Source organism: Somniosus microcephalus, chromosome 8 (assembly GCF_052327205.1).
Source record: "Somniosus microcephalus isolate GS21.2 chromosome 8, FLI_Smic_1.0, whole genome shotgun sequence".
NCBI lineage: Eukaryota > Metazoa > Chordata > Chondrichthyes > Squaliformes > Somniosidae > Somniosus > Somniosus microcephalus.
Genome location: NC_140994.1, coordinates 233,306,993 through 233,314,688, shown reverse-complemented (window position 1 = coordinate 233,314,688; position 7,696 = coordinate 233,306,993). Strand labels below are relative to the sequence as shown.

Here is a 7,696-nt window from a genome sequence, read left to right as displayed (position 1 = left end):
ACGACTGAGCGCTTGGTTTGAGTATAAAACAAGGCTTTAATCAACTGTTTCACAACCAGGAGATTCTAGTTACATCACTAGTTCCTGGTTACAGAAACATCCTGAGCAAGCTGGGCCCACGCCCATACTCCTTGGACGGCACCATCAGCTGGCCGCCCAGTGTTACTTCATGAGTCATGATAAGATTCATGACAATAGGTAGGTATCATTTATGCATGACAGGTAGGTGTGACAAAATAGCAAGACAGGAAGAAACTGATGGCCACATAAACAGGAAGTGCGCGCTCATCGGCAAGTCTTTATTTAGTTCTTTAAATAATATTTTAGTGTTGACAACGAAAAACACCTGTGGCGAGAATCTGACAGTAGACTCCTATCGCCTACTGCCGATACTATCCAGGTCTAAATGACGTATTTCACGATTGAGACAAACTGTTCAGGTCACGTGAGACCACCCATCTTTGATCATATAAATAAGGGAGCTTAGAGTTGGTGTAAATATAATTTGGAGCAGTGAAGCAGAAGTGTTAATCAGGCTTTAAACAATAATTATTCCGGCGCACAGTAAGCATCCAAGATTAACGTGCTCCCAGATCATTCTGAGCGTTATCAATTTCATTGTCTGATTAATTGTACAGGAGAAAAGACTTCATTTGGAGTGAAATAATTGGACGAAATGTTAGTGCCAGGTTCTTTATACATTACCCGGGAGGCAGCTGTGGGAAGTTTGACACTATGCCCAGGACTTGGTAATGTTGAACTGTTCCCTTTAGTTCGTGCCTGGTGAAATTTCCTTTCCCATAAAAGTGATCAGGACATGAATTTTGCTTTGTGTGCAAGACATGTAGGTTTTATGGGGCACCGTTGCAGGTTTGTGCACAAGGGCATGAGAATGAAGAACTACAGGGTATATTTTCTGGATTTCAGGAGTAAAACAGGCAATTCGGGAACAGAAACTCAGGTGTGGTGTCATATAGCTAGATCTGTGCCACTTTTGTATTCAGCATGACGTTTCAGCCAACCTAAAATTGCACTCTGCTTAACTTAAATACACTATATGGGCTGACATTCCCCCCTACTCCCTGCACTTGGATGCCAGTCAGATGCAGTGCACCTGAAATGCACATCCTTGACATGACCTGAACCCATCTGTATATCTGGGTTCAGGTTATTTAAATAGGCCAAACCTTTTCCAGTGCAGGTCTTCTCCCAGGCAGGTAAGGACTACCAGCTCCAGGGCATTTTGGCATCGGTCTAAAAATAGCAGAGAGAAAGCCTTCAGTCCTGAAGATAGCGTCCAGTACCTTGAGGAAGAAAAAGGTATTTCACTTTTTCCATGTCTCCATCTTCTTGCTGCCTTTACAGATCCTCCAAGCTGAGCGGAGCTAGTCTTGGGGCTTAAGGTCCAGATATTTTTGGGGGTGCACTGAATGAGCACCCGCCGATGCTGTCAGGGCAAAAGGAGGCAGGGATGCTGATTGGTTTCTTTGCTGTCATTTACATTGGATGTCAGCTGTGGCTCAGTGGGTAGCACTCTTGCCTCTGAGTCAGAAGGTTGTGGGTTCAAGTCCCACTTCAGGAATTTGAGCACAAAAATCTAGGCTGGCAGTGCTGAGGGAGTGCTGCACTGTTGGAGGTGCCGTCTTTCAGATGAGATGTTAAGGCCCTGTCTGCTCTCTCAAGTGGAGTACGGACATGAAAGATAAGTAATGAAACAAGGGTAAGGTTGTGTGAGGCTCAGGCACAGACCAGCAGTAAATATAGAAGAAGTTAACAGGCAATACTTTGTGGCATGCATAATTGGGGCAATTACCTTGGTCAATGGCACTGTTGTGTAGTCTTACCACGACAGCTTCTTTGATGTGTGCCATCTTCTTCCACATCTCACCATCTCCAGCCTTGCCTCAGCTCATCTAGCTGCTGAAACCGTCATCCATGCCTTTGTTACCTCTAGACTTGACTATTCCAATGCACTCCTGGCTGGCCTCCCACTTTCTACCCTACATAAACTTGAGGTCATTCCAAAACTCGGCTGCCCATGTCCTAACTCGCACCAAGTCACGTTCACCCATCACCCCTGTGTCGCTGACCTACATTGGCTCCCGGTTAAGCAACGCCTCAATTTCAAAATTCTCATCCTTGTTTTCAAATCCCTCCATGGCCTCTCCCCTCCCTATCTCTGTAATCTCCTTCAGCCCCACAACGCCCCCCCCCCTGAGATATCTGCACTCCTCCAATTCTTCCCTCTTGAGCATCCCCGATTATAATCGCTCAACCATTGGTGGCTGTGCCTTCTGTTGCCTTGGCCCTAAGCTCTGGAATTCCCTCCCTAAACATCTCCGCCTCTACCTTTCTTTCCTCCTTTAAGATGCACCTTAAAACCTACCTCTTTGACCAAGCTCTTGGTGATCTGCGTTAATTTCTCCTTATGTGGCTCGGAGTCAAATTTTTAGTCTTATAATACTATGAGGCGCCTTGGGATGTTTTACTACATTAAAGGTGCTATATAAATACAAGTTGTTGTTGTTTTTGTTGTTATCTATTCCCAGGTTGTGTGAGTCATGTATGCATCACTGAGCCCACTTCCACCCCCTGCCAGGCATGCTGCAATGCTGTTCTCTGGGGAGCGGGCCTTGGAAGTGGGGCAACCTTCATCGTACCCACCACGCGCAGCAACACTTCCACGTCGTCAGCTGCAAAAAGGGTTTGCACTCCGTGCTGCTTCATTACTTTCACACAGATCTTTGTCTCCCAATGGCAGGCTTCATATGACTCAGGAGCTCGCTGTGTCTTGTGAAATAGGCTTGACCGTGGAAATTCTTATGATGTCGCCTTGTCAGAACGTCTGTGAGCAGTGAGCGCGTGCACAGTGCTTCAAGTGAAATTAACGGAAGGAAAATCCAGCAGGTTCTGCAATGAGCATGCAATCCTCCCAGTCAGACCTTCCCTTCTGCGTGCCACCCAGCTGGTGCCGAACACCCAGATGGTTAAGACAAGGAGTCACAGGGAGACGACAGACAGAGTCGGACAGTTCGATAGACAGAAGGTTCACAGAAAGAGCATCGTACAGACAGAGAGAGAGACAGGTAATCACAGATACAGAGACACAGAGAAGCAGAAAGTCAAAGAGGCAAAGACAGAAGCGACTCCTCACATAGAGCCATCGATACAGTTTTTACTCCACTGGCAGATCGAGACTTTTCCCAGACATCAGGGAAAATCTCAGAACAGAAAGAAAAGGTAAAATTTCTGACTTTTAAACATCTGTGCATGCACAATTGTTATTTGTTGTTAATGGTGCTGTGAAATCTATGTAAACAGCAACAATTCCACACCACAGGTGCCAAGGCGATTAGAGAAAATATTTCAAGCAAAAGTGATTCTGCCATATAAACGCTACATTAGTGGGCCAAGAGCATTGCCAGGGTAGATGAATCAAAACTGGGACCAAATTAGTCAAACATAACTGTCTGATCATCTTGGAAGACATTTTCAAAGACTGAGGAAGCATTGTGTTAAGTTTAATAAAATACTTTACAATTTGATATTGTCTGAAGCATATGTTTCAAAATGTTACGGCTTTTGAAGTATTTCAATGAGGGCTCTGTTTGATGTAATTCTTCTCAACCTTCTTTGCTTTATAGCAGGTAATTTGAAAAAAATAATAATGTGGGATATAGTATAGGAGTAATTTGTGACATGTAGCACACTTGGGAGGAACAGGTGACTTTGGACCTGTGGTTCCCAATGTTTTCTACCACTGGGGTTTTCCTCGTGTCATGTCTGGGTCTGTTGTAGACTAATTGATAGAGGCTGATTGCTATGATTAGTCAACAACTCCATTGTGGTTGTATCATGCCACTACCAGGATGGTGGAAGACGAACTAGATGGACCTTGGTCATTTTCGGCTAGCAGCTCCTATGTTCCTAACAATTAATAGGGGAAGGTGCTGGGCCCGAGTTGCGGCCTGTACTGAAGAGATTGCAATCAACCCTACCCTATTATGATTTTCTAGTAGCTGGTAGTGGGCAATATAATTTTTTAAACATCAGGTATTGAAGGTAGAATGAATCAGAGACCACAATGAAAAGCAGAAGAAGAGGAAGAAATACTTTTGGAGGAAAGAGAGGAAAATAACATAATGGCCTAGAAATTCAGTATAGCCACTTTTGGGGCGGTAAAGTCGGGCGGCCGCTAAAGTTTGCGCCCGGCGCAAAGTCGAGCCCCCTTCGCAGATATTCAGTTGCATCGCCCTAAGAGGTTGCTGCTGCGCTAAAACAGGCGATGCACGACTATCATTAGGCGCTAAGCCGGCAGGCCGGGGCGCTAACACCGGAAGTTGGGCGCAGGGCAGGTGCGGCGAGCTGCTGATTGCCGGCAGACACGAGCTCTTAAAGGGGGAGGGTGGATTGTTTTTTTGACAGGCCGAGACTAGTGTATTTGTGTTTCTGGGGATCCTCCTCCTCCTCCTCCTCCTCCTCCTCCGTCGTTGCAAAACGGCTGCCTTTTCTACTGCAGGAGTGCCCTTTAATTTGCGCTCCCCGCGGCCCGCCTCGGCTGTGTACCGTTCCAATTCACAGTCGTTCGGGCCGCCCGGCGCACAATGGGGCGGCGCGAGTGAAGTTCCAGTTCCGGGCGCACAAAGGGCGTTGCACGACGAAATGACGTCATGATCTGCGCGCGCAGATGAGCGCGCGCAATGACTTTGCGCCGGCGCTAAATGTCTACTGAAGTTGGGGCGAGGCGCAGATCGCGCTGCGCCCGGGCGCTAAGCGCCTGGCGCTCGAGATCTACTCCTCCTAAGGCGCTAACGGCTGGCGCAGCCAACTGAATTTCTAGGCCATTATTTCTAAATATAGCCGGGAATTGTTGCTCCTTTCCGCAATATGCAGATATCGGACATCGTTAAAGATGTGTAGAACCAGTACATCTGTCTTTTCTTTTTATTGATCAATTGGGAGTTTACTGGTCCAGTTTTAATTTACTTAATGATGTGTGAAAAAACGAAACTACCTCGTCAGCTATTGAAACAAGCTAGACATGATTGGTTCGTGTAAACCTTTACAGAATGTGAACAATAGCAGGAAAGATGAAATCAGCATCATTGGCACTCAGTTGGCACAAAGGTATCATACTCCTACTAGAGAAAAAACTTGAAGACACATGCTTAGTGCCTGGTCAGAGCAGTTGACTTAGAATAGTGCACAGTGAAACCCCTGGGAGTTTTAAAGTAAGAACGTAAAGAATGTAACAAGAAATAAACATTCAGCCGAAAATGCCCACTCATCCCATGGACCATGTGCAGTCTGCTTTATAATTGACTATAACTTGCTTATTGAATCACCTTAGAAAAGGTTCTGGAATGTTCTCTTAATCGTCTCCTGCCAAGATACATTCAATGAAACATTATAATACTTAATTATCTTACCTTGCATCCTATATTATTTGTCCTGGCCTGCTGCCTTCCTTCTAAGGATAAGGGGTAAGCCATTTAGGACTGAGATGAGGAGGAATTTCTTCACCCAGAGAATGGTGAACCTGTGGAATTCTCTACCACAGACAGCAGTTGAGGCCAACTTATTAAATATATTCACGAAGGAGTTAGATATATTTCTTAAGGCTAAAGGGATCAAGGGATATGGGGAGAAAGCAGGGACAGGGTACTGAATTTGGATGATCAGCCATGATCTCATTAAATGGGGGAACAGGCTCGAGGGGCCGAATGGCCTACTCCTGCTCCTATCTTCTGTTTCTATGTTGAAATAGCATTTTTTTGGGTACACAAACAATGGTAAACACTTTGGTGGTAAAAACAGGAAGACAGGTTATTATCTGAATGGCAATAGATTGGGAAAAGGGGAAGTGCAACGAGACCTGGATGTCCTTGTGCACCAGTTGCTGAAGGTAAGCATGCAGGTGCAGCAGGCGGTTAAGAAGGCAAATGGTATGTTGGCCTTCATAGCGAGAGGATTCGAGTACAAGAGCAAGGATGTCTTGCTGCAGTTGTACAGGGCCTTGGTGAGACCACACCTTGAGTATTGTGTGCAGTTTTGGTCACCTTATCTGAGGAAGGATGTTCTTGCCATGGAGAGAGTGCAGCGAAGATTCACCAGACTGATACCTGGGATGGCAGGAATGACGTATGAAGAGAGATTGGGTCGATTATGCTTATATTCACTAGAGTTTAGAAGAATGAGAGGGGATCTCATTGAAACTTATAAAATTCTAACAGCACTAGACAGACTAGATGCAGGAAGGGTGTTCCTGATGGTGGAGGAGTCCAGAACCAGGGGTCACAGTCTAAGGATAAGGGGTAAGCCATTTAGGACTGAGATGAGGAGGAATTTCTTCACCCAGAGAGTGGTGAACCTGTTGAATTCTCTACCACAGAAGGCAGTTGAGGCCAACTTATTAAATATATTCAAGAAGGAGTTAGATATATTTCTTAAGGCTAAAGGGATCAAGGGATATGGGGAGAAAGCAGGGACAGGGTACTGAATTTGGATGATCAGCCATGATCTCATTAAATGGCGGAACAGGCTCGAGGGGCCGAATGGCCTACTCCTGCTCCTATCTTCTATGTTTCTATGTTGATATAGCATTTTTTTTGGTACACAAACAATGGTAACCATCATGTTCTATGCAATGGGCAACTTGTTAGAATAACAACGGATATCAGATTAACACCAGCTATTAAATTAAGCCTTTATAGAAAGGTAGCCCAATGAAGGTACTAATGTGCAGTTAGGAGTAAGGTGACTGGAAAGAGTCTTTTAATGGAAAGCTGTAGAAGTGGCATTGGGAATGATTTAGACAAGTACATGAACAGGGTTTGTTTTGGTAGTAGTAAAGTGATAGGTGGGAAGACATTAATCAGATGTGGGAATCCATATTACTGAGGCAGACGGATAGCCTACGGATGGGCCTAGATAATGTACGCAAATCCTCAGAGCTTAAAAAGAATAGTCAGATATTGCAAGATTTAACTGCTAGTTTAAGGAATGGAAAAGTATGGTTAGATTAGAAAAGGCCTTCAGGTACAGTATTTAATCAGAGAAAAAAAAGACCTGTTTGAATTAAGTGATGTGATTTTGACAGGCAATCTATTGCTGTGCAGTCTGATCTTGCACCGTCTGAACAAATTTACTTTTCTTTTTGTTCCCAAGGACACACAAGTTTTAAAAGAGTATTATGTAACGGCTTGAATAAAATGCTATAACTATTGATGCTGTATTAGGTATAATGCTTCAAAATGTTAGTGTTGTAAAGTGTTTGAATTAAACTTCTGGTAATGTGTCAACTCAACCATTACACATGGACATGCCCTTGGTTGTCTTTAGAGGGGCAAGTCTTGTGCTTGCAGCACCCAATCACTGGTTGTTTGAATAAGCTTCCGGCTGGATAGAGTTAACAGGGGGAGGTAATAGGCATCAATTGCTGCTGGTACCAGCTTGCCATTGAAAGAGGTGTGGAAAACAAGTTCTTCCACCCCCCCACCCTTCTGTGGCAACAAAATGAAAAGCTGCTTCAGCCAAATTGGAAGAACCCTCCCTTGATGGCACACGCTTAAAGTCCAACTCTGTGTCTTCAATGCTTTCGTGGATAAATGAACCATGTGGCGTTCTCCTAAGCCATATTGATCGGAAAGGCTTTTAGTCTGTAATACTGCGGGTGCTGGAAATCTGAAATAAAATG

At 44.7% G+C, this 7,696-nt stretch overlaps 1 long non-coding RNA gene across 1 annotated transcript in view; it reads left to right on the top strand.

Moving 5' to 3' along the window:
* The first annotated feature begins 1,492 nt into the window (after nt 1–1,492).
* Nucleotides 1,493–7,696, top strand: part of LOC147114151 (uncharacterized) — a 28,062-nt gene continuing 21,858 nt past the window's right edge. The window contains exon 1 of the long non-coding RNA XR_015079361.1: nt 1,493–3,240. This is a non-coding gene — a long non-coding RNA (uncharacterized LOC147114151). The remainder of the gene's footprint in view (nt 3,241–7,696) is intronic.